Here is a 20,998-nt window from a genome sequence, read left to right as displayed (position 1 = left end):
GAGTGGGATCAAAGGGCGGGGGCGAGGCTCAGGGAGCGGGGACCTCCGACCGGGGTCAGGGCACGTGCCAGGTCCCGTAACCGGCTTCTCGGCTCGGCTGGTGAGCTCCCCCGTGCGCCTCTCCTCCTGGCGATCGTCCTGGAGCGAAGACGGACGCTCGAGCGGTGACGTAACCGCCGAGACCGGGACGCAGGAAGCCCGCTGCGACGCGGCGCACGCGCACCGCACGGCCCCTCTTGGGCCGCCTCTGGTCCAGCGCCACGTGCTGCGGGGCCTTGACGCGTGGAGGCGGCCCCGGGAGCCCGAGGAGCGCTGTGCGAGCCTCTGAGCTGGGGAGGCCGCACCCGAGCGAGGCTGGGGGCAGGTCGGGACTCCAGTCTGGAGCATGGGCACTTCCAGCTGTGTCTGAGCGCCGGCAGAGGGGTCGTGCGTGGATACGGAAATTTCGGGCATTGTTAGCAGATGCTGCCATCTCAAGGCAACACGAGGGTGAGACTAGATGGAGAAAGGCATGGACAGGGGCGAACCCTGAACCAAGCCGGCATTAAGTAGCTGCAGACAAGAAACCAACAAAATAATGTTAGGAATGCTAACAATCCTTCAAGAATGTGTTACAAAACTTCTTAGAAGTCATCATCGGTTACTTCTTTGGGTTTGTTTGTTTTTTCTCTCTTAGGCCAAGGTGAGAAAATAAAATGCAGCTTCCGATGAATTGAGCATACGTACAGTTATAAAAAACATGGAAACAGCGTGTGCATTTGACCCTGCTGTCCTGTCACGATTACTAAACACATCACAAAGGACTAGACCTCCCCTTTCTTTTCTCCCCATGTGTATAAAATGGGAATCACAACACGCATATTTCTTGTAAGTACTTGTATTTATTCAATTTTTTAAAAACAAGAATAGTGCTCTCATGTAAATGCATAGAGGGAGATAAGAGAAATCTCCCTAAAGAATTCCAAGTAATACACAGATACTCTTATTTCAGGTGGTAGAGCTTGAGTCCTTTCGTTTGGGTGGACTTAGAGACTAAGTATGGAAAGAGAAAAAGTGTAACTTGACAGCAGAGGAAACTGGCAGACATCACCCTTACCACCTGATCAAGGCTAGCGGCATTGGTAATTGTCATGTTCACACCAGGTACCACAAGTACAATACAACAAAACTATTCTATGATGTCCTTCCCCAAAACCCCCAACTTCACTCATAAAAAAAAAAAAAAAAAAAGATCAGATATTGCAAATTGAGGAACATTGTATAAAATACCTGATGAATCCTCATCAAAAGTGTTTGGATCATGAAAAACAAGATATGACAGAGCAATTGTCAGAGATGAGAGAAAACTAAACATAAAATGATTAAATGCAACTTGATGCCCTGGAATGGGATGCTGCAATACAAGGACGTTAGTTGGGGGGAAAAATGTAGTAAAATCAAAATCGTTTGTAAGGTAAACAATATTATACCAATGTTAATTTCTTAGCTTTGACAAATGTAACATATATCTGTAAAATATTAACATGAGGTGAAACTGGGTGGAAGTTACATGGGAACTCTATATCTGCCACTTTACACTAAATCTAAAATTGTTTAAAAATAAAAAAAATTTAAAAAGAACAAGGAGGGACTTCTAGCTTGACAAGATGAGTAGTTATGTGGACTCATTCCCTAGTGAAACTGGTGAAGAAAGTTTTAAAACAAGTAAGCAAGGGCACCTGGGTGGCTCAATCGTTAGGCGTCTGCCTTCGGCTCGGGTCATGATCCCAGGGTCCTGGGATCGAGCCCCGCATCGGGCTCCCTGCTCGGCGGGAAGCCTGCTTCTCCCTCTCCCACTCCCTCTGCTTGTGTTCCCTCTCTCACCGTGTCTCTCTCTGTCAAATAAATAAATAAAATCGTTAAAAAAGAATAAAAAAATAAAACAAGCAAGCAAAAACAAACAAGATTTAATGTCTGTGGAAACGTTCCTAAGGGTACACACCAAATGAATATTTATTCAAGACGATCTATAATTCTGTAAAAACAATGAGTCTGTGGTATTTGAACTGAGACATTCATTCTCCTTCAACATTCGCGATTTAGTGAGATAGAAAATCCACTATACGGTGATGCAGATGAGAGCACAAGGATCCCTCACTCCCAGCTCCCAGTGGGAGAGTTACCTTCCCAGGAGGGGCTGAAGGTCTGCATTTCTCATCCTGCTCCCAGCTACTTGTTGCTAAGGTTAAATTCCTGGCCAGTATGGTCCCAGAGGTTTCTTCTTCCACCAAATCACCACTTCTGGGTTGGAGGCTCCACCTGGGGCACCATGCTGCTGAGAATACTGGTACGCTGTCATTTTCACCCCAGCTGAAAGGAAGTATTTCCATAGTAGGAGAGGGCAGCTGAAAAGACTTGAAGCTTCTTTCCACCCACCCCACTGATCCTTCAACTCCCAAAATAGGGGTGTCTGAGAGAAGTGGGCCATTGTCCCCACTCCCAGGTCAAGAGCACTGGCTCAGTAATTTTGCTTGGGGGAAGCAGAGAACCTGGGAAGACAAACTTGGGAGTACCTTGCCTGGGGCAGAAAAAATATCAAACACCATAGGAACCCAAGAAGCTTGAATATTTTTGGTTCAGGCAGTGGAGCAATTTGCCTCAGAACTTTGTTGAAAGCAATATAATTCTGGAACTCTCTCCTCAAACCCCATGAATGGTCTCTTTAGTTCTCTGTAGGTGGAAAAACTCACCAACTCCCAAATTCTCTCTGGCCAGGAATGTGTTAAATGGGTCACAACCCTGGAAATTCTGTAATCGGCTTCATGTTCAGCTCCTGTCAATTGGGGGGGGTATCACCCTCTAACAGGTGTCAGCTCCAGTCAGCTCTTCCTTCCATTCCTTGTAGAATCTCTCTTGTTCCTCATGGAACCAGGAGCGCAAACATATCCTAATCCCAAACAATGACTGTCATCCAGGGACTGTAGTTCCCCATGGAGTCACATGCTAGTTTTTGGGAGCAGAGACAGGGAACTAGTAGATCAACAACCAACAGTCCTAACAATGGGAGCATTTAGTAGCCTTATGGTAAAATCCACTCAACATTTACTCTACAAGTATTTCCTGGAGCAGCTGAGGGAAGGCACTTTGCAAAGTTCTGTGAAGGATATAGTGTTGAGTCATTCAAACCTAGATTGTAGACAAGGTGGGCCAGGGTGATGAGACTCCTCATGTCAACCATTCCCTCCTCATAGAGGTCTCTCCATATCTCTCAGTTTTAAAGTAGTCCTCCACCCCGATATCACTCTTCTTCTACTTCTCTTTTGTCACTCATAATGTTTTAAAAAAATAGATATTTAGGGCGCCTGGGTGGCTCAGATGGTTGGGCGTCTGCCTTCGGCTCAGGTCATGATCCCGGGGTCCTGGGATCAGGTCCCGCATTGGGCTCCCTGCTCCTTGGGAGCCTGCTTCTCCCTCTGCCTCTCTCTCTCTGTCTCTGTCATGAATAAATAAATAAAATCTTAAAAAAAATAAAAAAATAAAAAAATAGATATTTATTTGATCAGTATTTAATGAAGGCCAGTTTTTTTTGACAGGCACTGCATTAAACAATGGGGACACATATATACCAAAAAAGAATGTATTCCTGTTCTAGGGGATCTTTGATCCTAACAACCAATACTTTAAAAACAAGAACAATGAAAACCCTAAACAATATAGGTTGAGGGCGCCTGGGTGGCTCAGATGGTTGGGCGTCTGCCTTCGGCTCAGGTCATGATCCCAGAATCCTGGGATCGAGTCCCGCATCGGGCTCCCTGCTCCTTGGGAGCCTGCTTCTCCCTCTGCCTCTCTCTCTCTCTCTCTCTCTCTGTGTGTGTCTCTCATGAATAAATAAATAAAAATCTTTAAAAAAATAAAAAAAACCCATATAGGTTGAAAGGAGGGAGTGCTATGGAGATAGGAAAAATTAGAACAGATGAGAAATAGTGGGAGAGTAGAATGAAAGCAGTTTTGCAGTACTAAGTAACATGGCTGGGACAAGTCTAGTGAGTCATACCAGATCAACCAATTCCTGGGCACATTTTATTTATTTATTTTCCCCTGGGTACATTTTAGAGCATACAGGAAACATTCCAACCTCCTGTTGATGGCCTACAAGGCACTACACAAGGTTTCTACTTATCTCTCTGATTCATCTTGTCCCACTTGAACGCCTACAGATGCAGCTCTGGCCACACTAGCCTTCTTGCCCTTCTTCAGGCACCCAGTGCTCCCCCACTTGTTTCCTTTCCTAGGTGTTTTCTGTGTGAAACACTGTTCCCTTAGATAGTCACCGGGTGACTCATTATCTGAGCACAGATTTTGAGGAGGGGAAATGATTATCATGAAGAAAGTTTATTCTTACAGATCTCTAGACTCAGGATGCAGAGCCCGGAAGAAGGGGGTGGTTCCCATTAGGGTTTTCAGGATTGTGTAATTTGCATATGAAAGGCAAGTCCTCTATCAGGAGTTTCCTATCTCTGAGAACTGGTTATCCCAGGAACTGAGAGCCTCCCTGCAGTGAGCAAGGTCCCAAGTTCAAAGCATCAGGAATACAGATAAGAGGGGCGCCTGGGAGGCTCAGTCGTTAAGCGTCTGCCTTCAGCCTGCGGCCTGATCCCGGGGTCCTGGGATCGAGCCCCGCATCCGGCTCCCTGTTCAGTGGGAAGCCTGCTTCTCCCTCCCCCACTCCCTCTACTTGTGCTCCTGCTCTTGCTATTTCTCTGTCAAATAAATAAATGAATAAATAAATAAACAAACAAATAAATAAATCTGAAGAAAAAAAGAATACAGCTAAGAAATTACAGTTAATACACTGTGATATGGGTAGCTACAGCAGGGTTTTTTTTTTTTTTTTTAAGATTTTATTTATTTATTTGGCAGAGAGATACAGAGAGAGGACAAGTAGGCAGAGAGGGAGAGGGAGAAGCAGGCTCCCCGCCGAGCAGGGAGCCCGATGCGGGGCTCGATCCCAGGACCCTGGGATGATGACCTGAGCTGAAGGCAGCCGCTTAACCGACTGAGCCACCCAGGCGCCCCTACAGCAGGGTTTTAAGTAGAGGGGTGATTCCACTTGATTCATGTCTCAAAAAGATTACTCTGGGTGCTAGATGGAAGTTAGATTATGGAAGGGGCATGAAAAGGGGGAGGTCTGTTAGAAAGTTCTGACTGCATTCCAGATGGGTGAGGACGCTGACTTAAAGTAGTGATAGGGAGGTGGTTTATCACCAAGTACAAACAGTTGACCAGAAGGGACAAGTTATCAAATTAGTAGAGAAATATGGATATGAATGTAATGGTTTCACAGTATGGATTGTTGTTATTTTAACCTACCCATACCCCACACTGCCTCCTTCATATGGTAAGCAGATTTCTGATGATACTGAAGTGCACCTTCACAGAAATGCTTTACTACATAGAGATGCTCACGCAGATATCACTGTTCTGCTGTCACAGAGCCTAAGCCAAGGGCCAGCACGGTGGACTGTGCAGGAAAGTGTTCATTGAATAGGCTTTGGCTGCTCAACTGCTACGCATCCCAGAGCTCTGGCCTCTGACCAGCTCCAAGAAGACAACCTGAGTCCTTGAACATCTGGCCTGGTAAGAGTGACTTTAGGCCTGTATCTGCAGGCCCCGCTGCATCAGTTTGACCAGGTAATTTATGCTAACAGCGTAACTCACAGGGAATGATGGGTTTTGGATGCCTGAGGCTCTGAGCCACACCGTATGTTTGCCTTCTGCGATCCCACCGAGTGGCCATGGTCAGTCACGAAGGTACTGCATGCCTCAGGAAGAAACCCTGGACACCGAAGCTTGGGTGACGTTCCCTCATTGGCGATACTTGAACATATTGTCCCACATCTTTGCCAAAAGAGTTAAGCGAGGCCCTGTGTGACTGCATTGGGAGGGAACACCTGAAAGCTTGGGCTGAGTTTCCCCTAGACTTTTTACCCTGTGTGCCTTTTCCCTTTGGTGACCTTGACCTGTGTTCTTGTGCTGTCACAGACAGTGAGCATAACAGCAGTTTTCTGAGTCGAGCGAATCCTCCCAGCAACCCATCAAGCAGGAAGGTGGTTTTGGGGAGCAAAGAACCATATGTATACACGGTTATGATCTAGATGGTGTGCTGGTAAAGGTTCCCTGAGGACGTGCCATTTGAGATGAGATGGGAGGGCTAAGCATGCACTAACTGGGCAGTGTGGGGAGGGAAGACGCCATAGCAGGTGGGAAAGTGAAGGAAAGGGGAACAGGAAGTGAAAAAAAGAGACCAGAATTGTGCAAAAGAAAAGGAAGTAAATTAGGCACATCCCACACCAGGTAAGGCCCCATGGATGGGCCACGTTAAGGATTTGGTTTTTATCCCAAGAGTGAAGGGAAGTCATGAAACATTTTAGGGAAAGGGGGCAGGGGTGAGCCCTCCATGACCAAATCGGAGCCGCATCTCTGGCTTCAGTGTGGAGAATCGACTGGAGGATAAAAGCGGAAGGTAAAGCAGAAGCTGAGGTGTCAGATGATGTTTGGATGGACCAGGGAGGGGGCAGTGGATTGCACAGCAGCAAGGTCCCATATGGGAAAACTTCACAATGACAACATCTGCTTGACACAGAAATAGAAGCAGAATAAACAGGGACTTAAAAAAAAAAAAAAAAAAAAAGGCACCCAGCAGCTAAGAACAAGTCCAGGAAGTATAACCAGGCAGTCTGACTAGAGGGCCCATGCTCTTTCCTCTAGAACCCTCAGTTTGTTTCTTAGAGTCCATAATCTCTCCTGGTTCGTCTCCCCCTCCGATTTCCCCCCTTCATTTTTCCCTTCCTACTATCTTTTTTTTTTTTTTTTTTAACATATATTGCATTATTTGTTTCAGAGGTACAGATCTGTGATTCAACAGTCTTACACAATTCGCAGCACTCACCATAGCACATACCCTTCCCAATGTCTATCACCCAGCCACCCCATCCCTCCCACCCCACCCACCACTCCAGCAACCCTCAGTTTGTTTCCTGAGATTAAGAATTCCTCATATCCGTGAGGTCATATGATACATGTCTTTCTCTGATTGACTTATTTCACTCAGAATAACACCCTCCAGTTCCATCCATGTCGTTGCAAATGGCAAGATCTCATTCCTTTTGATGGCTGCATAATATTCCATTGTGCGTATATACCACATCTTCTTCATCCATTCATCTGTCAATAGACATTTTGGCTCTTTCCACAGTTTGGCTATTGTGGACATTGCTGCTATAAACATTGGGGTGCACGTACCCCTTCGGATCCCTACATTTGTATCTTTGTGGTAAATACCCAGTAGTGCAACTGCTGGGTCATAGGGCAGCTCTATTTTCAACTGTTTGAGGAACCACCATGCTGTTTTCCAGAGTGGTGGCACCAGCTTGCATTCCCACCAACAGTGTAGGAAGGTTCCCCTTTCTCCACAACCTCGCCAACATCTGTCGTTTCCTGACTTGTTAATTTTAGCCATTCTGACTGGTGTGAGGTGGTATCTCATTGAGGTTTTGATTTGGATTTCCCTGATGCTGAGTGATGTTGAGCACTTTCTCATATGTCTGTTGGCCATTTGGATGTCTTCTTTGGAAAAATGTCTGTTCATGTTTTCTGCCCATTTCTTGATTGGATTATTTGTTCTTTGGGTGTTGAGTTTGATAAGTTCTTTATAGATTTTTGGATACTAGCCCTTTATCTGATGTCATTTGTAAATATCTTCTCCCATTCTGTCGGTTGTCTTTTGGTTTTGTTGACTGTTTCTTTTGCTGTGCAAACGCTTTCTATCTTGATGAAGTCCCAATAGTCCATTTTTGCCCTTGCTTCCCTTGCCTTTGGCAATGTTTCTAGGAAGAAGTTGCTGCGGCTGAGGTGGAAGAGGTTGCTGCCTGTGTTCTCCTCAAGGATTTTGATGGATTCCTGTCTCACAATTAGGCCTTTCATCCACTTTGAGTCTATTTTTGTGTGTGGTATAAGGAAATGGTCCAGTTTCATTCTGCATGTGGCTGTCCAATTTTCCCAACATCATTTGTTGAAGAGACTGTCTTTTTTCCATTAGATATGCTTTCCTGCTTTGTTAAAGATTAGTTGACCGTAGAGTTGAGGGTCCATTTCTGGGTTCTCTATTCTGTTCCATTGATCTATGTGTCTGTTTTTGTGCCAGTACCATACTGTCTTGATGATGGCAGCCCTGTAATAGAGCTTGAAGTCCAGAATTGTGATGCCACCAGCTTTGCTTTTCTTTTTCAATATTCCTCTGGCTATGTGGGGTCTTTTCTGGTTCCATACAGATTTTAGGATTATTTGTTCCATTTCTTTGGAAAAAATTGATGGTATTTTTTTTAAAGATTTTATTTATTTAGGGGCGCCTGGGTGGCTCAGTTGGTGAAGCGACTGCCTTCGGCTCAGGTCATGATCCTGGAGTCCCCGGATTGAGTCCTACATCCGGCTCCCTGCTCAGCGGGGAGTCTGCTTCTCCCTCTGACCCTCTTCCCTCTCATGTGCTCTCTCTCTCTTCAGCGAGGAGTCTGCTTCTCCCTCTGACCCGCTGCTGCTGAGAGCACATGAGAGGGAAGAGGGTCAGAGGGAGAAGCAGACACCCCGCTGAGCAGGGAGCCTGACACGGGACTCGACCCCAGGACTCCAGGTTCATGACCTGAGCCGAAGGCAGTCACTTCACCAACTGAGCCACCCAGACACCCAAAGTTGATGGTATTTTGATAGGGATTGCATTAAATGTGTAGATTGCTCCAGGTAGGATAGACATTTTCACAATATTTGTTCTTCTAATCCATGAGCATGGAACGTTTTCCCATTTCTTTGTGACTTCCTCAATTTCTTTCATGAGTATTCTATAGTTTCCTGAGTACAGATTCTTTGCCTCTTTTGTTAGATTTATTCCTAGGTATCTTGTGGTTTTTGGTGCAATTTTAAATGGGATCAAGTCCTTAATTTCTTTCTTCTGTCTTGTTGTTGGTGTATAGAAATGCAACTGGTTTCTGTGCATTGATTATATATCCTGCCACTTTACTGAATTCCTGTATGAGTTCTAGCAGTTTTGGGGTGGAGTCTTTTGGGTTTTCCACATAAAGTATCGTATCATCTGCAAAGAGTAAGAGTTTGACTTCTTCTTTGTCGATTCAGATGCCTTTTATTTCTTTTTGTTGTCTGATTGCTGTGGCTAGGACTTCTAGTACTATGTTAAATAGCAGTGGTGATAGTGGACATCCCTGCCGTGTTCCTGACCTTAGGGGAAAAGCTCTTAGTTTTTCCCTATTGAGAATGATATTTACTGTGGGTTTTTCATAGATGGCTTTTATGATATCTAACCCTACACTGTGAAGAGTTTTAATCAAGAAAGAATGCTGTACTTTGTCAAATCCTTTTTCTGCATCTATTGAGAGGATCATATGGTTCTTGTTCTTTTATTAACGTATTGTATCAGATTGATTGATTTGTGGATGTTGAACCAACCTTGCAGCCCAGGAATAAATCCCACTTGGTTGTGATGAATAATCCTTTTAATGTACTGTTGGATCCTACTGGCTAGTATTTTGGTGAGAATTTTTGCATCCATGTTCATCAGGTAAATATTGGCCTATAATTCTCCTTTTTGATGGGGTCTTTGTCTGGTTTTGGGATCAAGGTAATGCTGGCCTCATAAAATGATTTTGGAAGTTTTCCTTCCATTTCTATTTTTTGGAACCATTTCAGAGAATAAGTATTAATTATTCTTTAAATGTTTGGTAGAATTCCCCTGGGAAGCCATCTGGCCCTGGGCTCTTGTTTGTTGGGAGATTTTTGATGATTGCTTCAATTTCCTTAGTGGTTATAGGTCTGTTCAGGCTTTCTATTTCTTCCTGGTTCAATTTTGGAAGTTTATACATCTTTAGGAATGCATCTATTTCTTCCAGATTATCTGATTTGCTGGCATATAGTTGCTCATATGTTCTTATATTTGTATTTCTTTGGTGTTGGTTGTGATCTCTCCTCTTTCATTCATGATTTTATTTATTTGGGTCCTTTCTCTTTTCTTTTGGATCAGTCTGGCCAGGGGTTTATCAGTCTTATTAATTCTTTCAAAGTACCAGCTCCTAGTTTCGTTGATGTGTTCTACTGTTCTTTTGGTTTCTATTTTATTGATTTCTGCTCTGGTCTTTATTATTTCTCTTCTCCTGCTGGGTTTAGGCTTTATTTGCTGTTCTTTCTCCATCTTCTTTAGGTGTAGGGTTAGGTTGTGTATTTGAGACCTTTCCTGTTTTTTGAGAAAGGCTGGTATTGTCATATACTTTCCTCTTAAGACCACCTTTGCTGCATCCCAAAGATTTTTTTTTTAAGATTTTATTTGTTTATTTGACAGAGAGAGACACAGTGAGAGAGGGAACATAAGGAGGGGGAGTGGGAGAGAGAGAAGCAGGCTTCCTGCTGAGCAGGGAGCCCGATGCGGGGCTCAATCTCAGGACGCTGGGATCATGACCTGAGCCGAAGGCAGTCACTTAACCAACTGAGCCACCCAGGCGCCCCCATCCCAAAGATTTTGAACAGTTGTTTTCATTTTCATTTGTTTCCATGAATTTTTTAAATTCTTCTTTAATTTCCTGGTTGACCCATTCATTCTTTAGTAGGATGCTCTTTAGCCTCCATGTATTTGAATTCTTTCTGACTTTCCTCTTGTGATTGAGTTCTAGTTTCAAAGCATTGTGGTCCAGAAATATGCAGGGAATCATCCCAATCTTTTAGTACCGGTTAAGGCCTGATTTGTAACCCAGGATGTGATCTATTCTGGAGAATGTTCCATGTGCACCAGAGAAGAATGTGTATTCTGTTCCGTTGGGATGAGATGTTCTGAATTTATCTGTGAAGTCCATTTGGTCCAGTGTGTCATTTAAAGCCTTTATTTCCTTGTTGGTCTTTTGCTTAGATGATCTGTCCATTTCAGTCAGGGGGGTGTTAAAATCCCCTACTATTATTGTATTGTTGTCGATGTGTTTCTTTGATTTTGTTATTAATTGGCTTATACAACTGGCTGCTCCCATGTTAGGGGCATAGATATTTACAACTGTTAGAGATCTAACTGTTAAGAGATCTTGTTAAGAGGATAGACCTTTAAATATGATATAGTGTCATTCCCCATCTCTTATTACAGCCTTTGGTTTAAAATCTAATTTGTCTGATATAAGGATTGCCACCCCAGCTGTTTTTGATGTACATTAGCATGCTAAATTGTTTTCCACCCCTTCACTTTCAACCTGGAAGTGTCTTTGGGTCTAAAATGAGTCTATTGCAGGCAGCATATTGATGGGTCTTGTTTTTTTTTATCCAATCCGATACCCTGTGTCTTTTGATTGGGGCATTTAGCCCATTTACATTCAGGATAACTATTGAAAGATATGAATTTAGTGTCATTGTATTGCCTGTAAAGTGACTGTTACTGTATATTGTTTCAATTCCTTTCTGGTCTATGTTACATTTAGGCTCTCTCTTTGCCTAGAGGACCCCTTTCAATATTTCTTGTAGGGCTGGTTTGGTGTTTGCAAATTATTTTAGTTTTTGTTTGTCCTGTAAGCTTTTTATCTCTCCTTCTATTTTTAATGACTGACTAGCTGGATATAGTATTCTTGGCTGCATATTTTTCTCGTTTAGTGATCTGAATATATCATGCCAGTTCTTCCTGACCTGCCAGGTTTCTGTGGATGCGTCTGCTCCAATTTAATGTTTCAAACATTGTAGGTTATAGACCTCTTTTCCCAAGCTGCCTTCTGGATTTCCTCTTTGTCTCTGAGACTTAAAAGTTTTAGTATTAGATGTCGGGGTGTTGACCTATTTTTATTGATTTTGAGCAGGGTTCTCTGTGCCTCCTGGATTTTGATGCGTTTCCTTCCCCAAATTAGGGAAGTTCTCTGCTATAATTTGCTCCAATATACCTTCTGCCCCCCCCTTCTTCTGGGATCCCAATTATTCTAATATTGTTTCATCTTATGGTATCACTTATCTCTCAAATTCTGCCCGTGACCCAGTAGTTATCTTTTTCTCAGCTTCTTTATTCTCCATCATTTGGTCTTCTATCTCACTGCTTGTCTCTTCTGCCTCATTTATCCTAGCAGTTAGAGCCTCCATTTTTTGTTTTTTCTTCTAAAGATTTATTTATTTATTTGCCAGAGAGACACAGCAAAAGAGGAAACACAGCAGGGGGAGTGGGAGAGGGAGAAGCAGGCTTCCCTCGGAGCAGGGAGCCTGATGCGGGGCTCGACCCCAGGACCCTGGGTTCATGACCTGAGCCAAAGGCAGACACTTATCGACTGAGCCACCCAGGCACCCTAGAGCCTCCATTTTTTTATTGCACTTCATTAATAGCCTTTTTTATTTCAACTTGGTTAGATTTTAGTTTTCATTTCTCCAGAAAGGGTTTCTCTAGTATCTTCCATGCTTTCTTCAAGCCCAGCTAGTATCTTTATAAATAATCATCATTCTGAACTCTAGTTCCGACATCTTACTAATGTCCGTATTGATTAGGTCCCTGGCAGTCGGTACTGCCTCTTGTTCCTTTTTTTGAGGTGAGTTTTTCCATATTGTCATTTTGTCCAGAGGAGAATAGATGAATGAGAGAACAAAATGCTAACAGGGTAAAACGACCCCAGAAAAATATACACTAAACAAATCAGAAGAGACCTGAAACCGGGGGGAAATAAAGGGAAAGAAAAAAAGAATATGATCAAATATGATCAGGCTGGTGAATAGATCATTGCCACACACTAGATTTTGGGTATATTTTGGTCTGTTAGAAGAAACTGCCTCCCAAAATTTTTAAAAAAGGAAAACATATATGTATAAAAATAAGGGTAAATATGATGAAGGGATGGAATATGATTGTAAAGATGAAAATTATAAAAGATTTGATAAAAGGAATTGATAAGAAGTTGGTTGAAAAAGAAGAGAAATTTAAAAAAAGCGGAGGGGAGGAGAGAATGTGATCAGGCAGGAGACTAGAACAAAGGCATACACTAGAAATTTAGGGTATATTTCGGTCTGTTAGAAGAAACTGTATCTCAAAATTTTAAAGAGAGAACAACTTATATATATGCAAAAATACGGTTAACTACAATGAAGGGATAGAGTATGACTCTAAAAATGAAAAATAAAAAAGGTTTTTAAAAAAGGGATTGATAAGACATTGGTTGAAAAAGGGAAAAAAATAAAATAGGAAAAGAAAAAAAAGAAAATTTAAAAAATTAACTTTGAAAGACTAAACAATCATGGGAAAAAAAGCCATGAATTCTATGTGCTGTATTCCCCTAGTGTTGGAGTTCTGCCATTCTCACTGATCAGCAACTTGGTCTCTTGGTCTTGGCTGGAAGGGGACTGTTGCAGTGATTCTCAAATGTCTTTGGGGCGCCTGGGTGGCTCAGTCGGTTGGGGTCATGATCCCAGGGTTCTGGGATCAAGCCCCGCATTGGGCTCCCTGCTCGGTGGGGAGCCTGCTTCTCCCTCTCCCTCTGCCTGCCTCTGCCTACTTGTTCTCTCTCTGTATCTCTCTGCCAAACAAATAAATAAAATCTTAAAAAAAAAAAAAAAAGCCTTTGCCCAAGGCGTCATTGCCCAGCCCTTGCTAGGGGCTGGGCTAGGTAATCAGTTCGGTTTTGCTCTTAGTATCTTTTGTTCCCTGTAAGTTTTCCGTACAGCTTTGGAGGAGGAGAAAGAAAATGGCGGCCTCCCAATCTCCACCCCGGAGGAGCTGAGAACTCGGGGCCCCACTCCTCAGTGAGCCTCCGGAGAAAAGCAGTCAATCACTCCTATCTCTCCAGTCTCTGGCCATACTCCGTGCTCACCCAGCCTGTGACCGAGCGTTTCTACCTCTGGCACCCGACCCCGTTTGGAGTCTCTAAACCCAGCAGATCCCTGCAGTGCGCTCCTGCACTGCTCCTCCCGGGGGATCTGGGCAGATCCCCAGATCTGCTACTTGCTGGGTCCCTGCTTCCAGAACGTGGTCGCTTTTCTGTTCAGAGTTGCTGGTATTCTTCTCTTCGATCTCCTATTGAGTTCATAGGTGTTCAGAATGGTTTGATCCCTATCCAGCTGAATTCCTGGGACCAGACGAAATTTAGGTCTCCTACTCCTCCATCTTGCTCTTCCTCCTAGAGGGCCCATGCTCAACACTCCACTGCTCCAAGGAAGGCAAAACGCAGTTGCCCATTTACAATTTAGCTCAATTTAGACCATTCACTTGTGAGACGTGTAACCTATCTGTGAGCAAGCAGATTACAGGTCATTAACCCTCAAAACTCAAGGATGACATCATTGAGCATTCCAGAGGCATCCCTGCATCGCACAACTGAGACAGGAAAGGCCGTCTGTGGGCCAAGTGTGAGAACAGAGGGAGCTGCGCATACTCTGAGGCCAGATTCCCACAGGCCTCCAGCATCAGGTCTCTGTATAGAGCGCTCCCATCTGGAGCCCAATGCTCCCACTTCCTCCCAGTCACTCCCTCTGACAGATCCGTCAACCTGATGAGGCCTGCAACACACTAATCCCAAGTTATGCACATATAATGATGCATAAATTATGACAACATATTTAATTTTCTCTTTCTGGAGCCAAAGGCTACAAGTTTTAACAGCGGGAACAAAGAGTAAATGAGAAATCACTGACATATGTGCAATGTAAATAACAGCATTGACCTGGCCATTTTATCTTTGTAGAAATAAAGGCAAAAGAGGGAATATTTGCAAATCAAATCACCTGAAGCTTTATGTATATAGAGGCAAGAGCCTGTCTCACCAGTCTCTGTACTTTGTCACCATTAAATTAAACCCTACTTTGTAAGAATAGGTACTGTGACTTAATTGTTTTAGTTACAATGGTTTACATGTATATAAGCCGTGACCTCAAAGCTAGGACTTTTTCACTACAGCAAACTGTATTTGTTTAATGCTTGTAAAAGATATTTGAATTTACTCTTTTAGTACCATTCAAGTCACTGTGAAGAAAGAGCTGACATTGCAGGCCTGAGACTGTTATCCTTTGAGATTCAAAGTTTGCCCTTGGCTGGAGTTTGGGACCTTATATTTCAGATTTCCCATAATTCTCAGAAAAGACAAATGGCTCCGGGTGCGTATTGTTTGTGTCAACAATGTGGCTTATGCTGGTGATCTGCTATTCTTCTGGAGGTCTAGAATTTTGATTATATTTTAGAGAAACCGTGCCCAATAATAACCTTGTGCATGGAGTTTCTTTCTTTCTCTCTCTCTTTTTTTAAAGATTTTCTTTATTTTAGAGAGAGCAGAAACTGGGTAAAGAGCAGAGGGAGAAGCAGACTCGAGCGGGCGAGAGGCAGAGAGAGAGGGAGAAGCAGACTCTCCACTGAGTAGGGAGCCCAATGTGGGGCTTGAACCCGGGACTCCAGGATTATGACCTAAACTGAAAGCAGATGCTTAACTGACTGAGCAACCCAGGCGCCCCACGGCATGGAGTTTCTAATGTGCTTCCCTAGTAGACATTTCACAGATGCTGTCATAACTCATCGATGGAACTTATGCACGCAGAACTCTTGAAGAACTTTAGTACTTCTGCCTTCTCCCTTGGCTGAGTTTGCTTTGTATCCTTTTGCTATAATAAATAAACCACAGCTGTTGAGTAAATGCTGAGTCCTTAGAGTCTTCCTAGTAAATCATTAAATCTGGGGTAGTCTTGAGGACTTTCAATACCACCATTCATTATGCAGTCCAATGTTCTACCACTGAGTTACCCCCACACCTCCACCACCATTCATTATGACTTCTTAAGTCTTAGAGATCTGGTCACAAAAGCTGGTGTGGTTTCTCTCCGAAGTCAACATATGCTATATACTGTGCCAACTATATACACAGCTTTGTGTAACCACTCTGTGAGGGACCCAAACATTATAATAAGATGTGCTGTGTGTGGCCATTTACTAAGACACACACATTAAGTGTCTACTAAGGAAAATAAAAAGCTAAAGACAACAGAAGGATACACTGGATGCAGGGATAATGAAAGAAAAATGGCTGCAAGGTATCCAGCTCGGGTAACAAGACAGAACACAGTGGGATTCACTGAGATGTTTCTCAGGCACCTCAAACGTGATGTGTAAAACCAAATGCTTCCTGTAGTCCTCTTCTACCTCCCTACCATCTGAAACCCAGAAATTTTTCTATAAATTCCTATAACACTGTAACAGATTATGCAGCTGTTAAAAAGTTAAGTTTGGTTTATCTCACTCAAATGAGAAAAGGGGATTATAGCTAAATGAGCATAATTTGATCCATTTTAATAAAAATGATGATGACCAGGAAAACAGACATCCTATGAGAAGGAATATAGGAAAGGCCACAGACATGAATCCTACAGCTACCCTAACTGGCCTCAAACCCTAATCTCATATTTCTTGGTTAAATGTACAACTCTTAGTAAATCCCTTAGCCTTTCTGTTCCTCGGTTTTCTGATCTGTAAAACAGGGATAACATCACCTACCACAGGCATGTTGCAAAGGTTAAGAGTTGATGTGTGCAAAAAATGCAAAACAATGACTGTAATATATCATGTCTGCTTGCTCTCATGATTATTGTGGGTGCATCCTCATGGTGATGGCCATGACCACATGACACATGCAGACAGGCTCAGTATGTATGAATACTGACAAGGTGTGGAAGGATGACCAGAAAGAAACATTCAACCTGGAGACAAGAATTTGGGGAACTCTGTAGATCACTGAGCGTAAAATACCTTGAGGGGGGAATTAACTCACTCATGGAACACCTCTCAAGTGAGAAAGCAAGGGTGACAGATTCTGAGAAGCACCACTGTTTGACAGATGGAAGAAGACACAGATCCTCTGAAGGAGTAGGGCAGGAACTCACAGAAACCGGGAAAGGACCTTCAAGTCAGAGGTGGGCAGCAGGAAATAGGTCCCATAACAGACTGTGTGTGTCGAGAAGGGGCAGTGCAGAAGCTGGGAGGACAAGAGGAGACTTTGTGAGACTTGCCTAAGTCGGGTGACAGCGGTGGAGACCACTGTTTAGTTGTCAGTGGGGTGAAGGGTCATGAGGGGGTGGGGACAGACAGTGGACAGTGACACGGGGTGTGTCTGAGAGAGAAAAGAGAAGGGCACAGCTCACTGGGCATGTGGGGCAGAAAGCGCCTGGGGGCAAGCCTAGAGACTTGAACACGGTATAGATTAAGAGGACAGAAGGGGATTAAGAGGGAGAAGTTAAAGACCAAGCAGGGAGGGTATACAGGAAAGAGGTCCTAGACAAACTGGGGGTTGGGTATGTGTCCAGCCACAAAGAGTAAGAGTGATCCTTCAAGAGGAGGGACCTCTTTCTCCTTTGAGACTACATAGGTATTTACTGTTTTTCAAAAGTTTGCTTACACGACTTTGCTTCTATAAAAGACCTACATTAGTACTTGTTTTCAGTAACCGAAAGAAATCTGAGGATTTTCACTTGTACCAAAATGCACCAGCATTTGTTTCGTAGCAAGCTGTTACAGAGGCAATCAACACCCCAAACAGCAAGACTGGAACCACCAAGCTCCTTCCTCAGGAACTACTCAGAATCTCAGCATCGAGCCACCATAGCTTTGAACTGTGTCTGTGAGCATCTGGGCTTTATCTTGATTTATTTTGTGCATCTGTTACCAAGATGTCCTAAAGTATCAGAAAAGCTTAAGAGAGGTTATTTTTTGAGTCTGGGAATGCTAAAAAATTTTTTTCATATAAATGAATGGTAATTGCTTCTTTGCTTTATGCCATTTCAGCTTAGAGAAGGTTTCACAGAAATGCTCTACTTTCTAATAGCAAGGGTGGGGGGGTGGTTGTAGAGAGCTGGGGTATTTTACACAGAAACCTTTCCTGGAGAACAAAACTCTGGACATCCTGCAGATCACACTCAGTTCTAATGTCTGTTCTTAGAAATATACAGGATACCAACACAGAAGACTGCAGGCTTTCCATTCCTTCATATAATCCAGGATTTCTATTCCAACATCAAGATAAACCACCAGAATATATGATTTTGGACTACACAGTATTGCCTGTTTTCTTAGAGTCCTTCTTTGGCACTACAAAGCAGGCAGAGAAATAGAAGATGTATAAAGGCGGGCACCTGGGTGGCTCAGTCGTTAAGCGTCTGCCTTCAGCTCAGGTCATGATCCCAGGGTCCTGGGATCGAGTCCCACTCGGGCTCCCTGCTCGGCAGGAAGCCTGCTTCTCCCTCTCCCGCTGCTTGTGTTCCTGCCCTATCTCTGTCTCTGTCAAATAAATAAATAAAATCTTAAAAAAAAAAGATGTATAAAGGAAACAAATAGAAATTAAACAACTGAAAAATTCAAAAACCAAAATGAAAACTCACTGGGTGAGTTCAATAGATTAGATACAAGAGAGAAAAGATTCAGTGAGCTCAAAGAGAGATCAATGGAAACATCACTCTAAGCAACAAAGAGAAAACAGATTGGGGTACTGGGCGGGAGTGGGAGTCCAAGGACCCTCTGGGACCAGACCAGAAGATCTACCACTCACGTTAGTGGAGTTCCGAAAGAGAGGAGAAACCATGGGGCTGAAAAAATAATCGAAGAATATCTAAAAATCTTCCAAATTGGCAAAGGGCATACACCAACAAATTCAAAAAGCTAAGCAAACACCAAACAGGATAAACCCCCAAAATTTCATGCCAGGTTATATCATAATCAAACTTTTGAACTCTATATACAGTAAGAAAACCACAGTGAAGACAGCCTGACAGAAAGATGAATTACAGACAGGAAAAAAATGGATCAAATGGCAGACTCCTCATCTGAAACCAAAGAGAATAGAAGGAAATGACATGCTTTCCTAGTACTAAAGGAAAGAACTGCTGACCCCAAATAACATATCCCACAAAAATATCCTACTAGAATGAAGGAGACTTACATTTTTAGATACAGGAAAACAAAAACATTTGTTACTAGAAGACCTTCCCCATAAGAAAGACTACAGATGATCCCTGACTTAGAGTGGTTTTAGGATTTTTTTGATCTTATGATACTGTGAAAGTGATATACATTCAGAAGAAACCATACTTCAAAATCTGATTTTTGATTTTTTTCCCTCAGACTAGCAATATGGAGTGTGGTACTCCCTTGTGACGCTAGAGGCCGCACATCTCCCAGTCAGCCCTGCAATCACAAGGGTAAGCTACTGATACTCTACAGTGTACTATGTTGCCAGCAATTTTTGGATATTGTGTCTTGTGTTTTCCCATCCCATCATGTCTACAAAACACCCATCTGTGTCTCCTGCTTCTGGTGAAAAAGAGAAAGGCAATTACTCTTGAGAAGAAACTCAAGATAATTACCTAGCATGAAGGTGGCAAGCTAGTAATGGCCATCACATGTGAGTTAGGACGTCCTTAATCAACAATCAGCCATATTAATGGTCAGTATTGGTTAAATCCACTGTCATCATTAAGAAAAGAGATGGGTCAATTGATGACATGGAGAAATTACTTGTCACATAGATAGAAGACCAAATACAGAAGCACATATTGCTTAGCCCACTGACGGTCCAGGCTAAGGCAAGAAGTCTTTTCAATATACTAAAAGAGCATGCTGATGATCCTACACATACACAAATGTTTATAGAAGTCATAAGTGATTCCAGTGCTTCATAAGGCACCATAATTTCCATAAAATATGAAGGTTACCAGTGAGGCAGAAAGTGCCAATACCGAAGGTGCCGAAGCTTTTAAGGAAGAGCTGCATAGGATAATTGTGGATGAGAAACATTTGCCAGAATAAATATTTAATGACAATAAAAGAAGCTTGTTCTGGAAGTGTATGCTGGTGCATTCATACATTTGTCGAGTCCAAGACAGTGCCAGGAGTCAAGGCACTGAAAGACATCTAATGTTGCTTTGGGGTGGAAATGTTGCAGAGTTCAAATGAGAGCCTTTTCTACTCTACCATTCAGAGAACCCTAGAGTATTCAAGAATGTGAGCAAGTATATGCTTCCCATTTATTATCACCATAACAAGAAAACCTGGATGACATTAGCACTGTTTAAAGACTGGTTTTCAAACTGTTTTATTCCACAGGCAAGAGACTACTGTAGGCAAGAAAATGTTCTATTCAAGATTCTTCTTGGAGCACCTGGGTGGCTCAGTCAGTTAAGCGTCTGCCTTTGGCTCAGGTCATGATCCCAGGGTCCTGGGATCGAGCCCCACGTCAGACTCCCTGCTTGGCAGGGAGACTGCTTCTCCCTCTGCCTGCCACTACCCCTGCTTGTGTCAAATAAATAAATAAAATCTTAAAAAAATTTCTTCTTATCTGAGATAAAGCTTCAAGGCATCCGCAGCATCTCAGGGACATGCATCCTGATGTAAAGGTTGTACATTTGCCAGCAAACACAACTACACTCATTCAATCAATGGACGAAGGTGCAACAGCAATGTTCAAAGCATACTATTTATGCCATTTGTGTAGGCTGTTGAAGTGACTGAATCTAGCCAAATGCTCGACGTTTTAGAAAGATTTTCACATTCTAAATGCTCTTCAGAATGTCACTACACAATGAGAAGTCATGTAGCAATGCATGATGGAAGATATATGTGAACACATTCAGAAGCTTTAACAAAGATTCTGCTGTTGATGAATGTTAAGTAATGAGAAAGATATTAGTGCTTGGGAAACAGCCAGAATTAGACATTAATGATGAGGATGTTCCTGAGCTTGTTGGCATTGAGGATGAAAAGCTTTCTATTGAGGTGCTAATCAAACTGGAAGGACAAAGAAATAAAGAAGTTGACGCAGAAGAAGTAACACATGAAGCACCAAGAAAGGTCACAGGAAACAGACAGACTCTGCTCCTATCGTAATGGCATTTGGATGTTAGAAGAAATGATGTCAGTCACAAGACATTCACAAGAGCTGATGGGAAGATACAGGATGCTCTTGCTTGCTACAGAAAAATATGTAATGAAAAGAAACAA

At 42.9% G+C, this 20,998-nt stretch overlaps 1 long non-coding RNA gene across 1 annotated transcript; it reads left to right on the top strand.

Annotated features, from left to right (window-relative positions):
• Positions 1–372: 372 nt before the first annotated feature.
• LOC113935757 lies at positions 373–1,797 on the top strand. Its single transcript, XR_003524108.2, has 3 exons — positions 373–579; positions 677–867; positions 992–1,797. It is a non-coding gene; the product is annotated as an uncharacterized LOC113935757 (long non-coding RNA).
• The last annotated feature ends 19,201 nt before the right edge of the window (positions 1,798–20,998 follow it).

Source organism: Zalophus californianus, chromosome 17 (genome assembly GCF_009762305.2).
Source record: "Zalophus californianus isolate mZalCal1 chromosome 17, mZalCal1.pri.v2, whole genome shotgun sequence".
Lineage (NCBI taxonomy): Eukaryota > Metazoa > Chordata > Mammalia > Carnivora > Otariidae > Zalophus > Zalophus californianus.
This window is presented reverse-complemented; position numbering and strand designations above follow the sequence as displayed.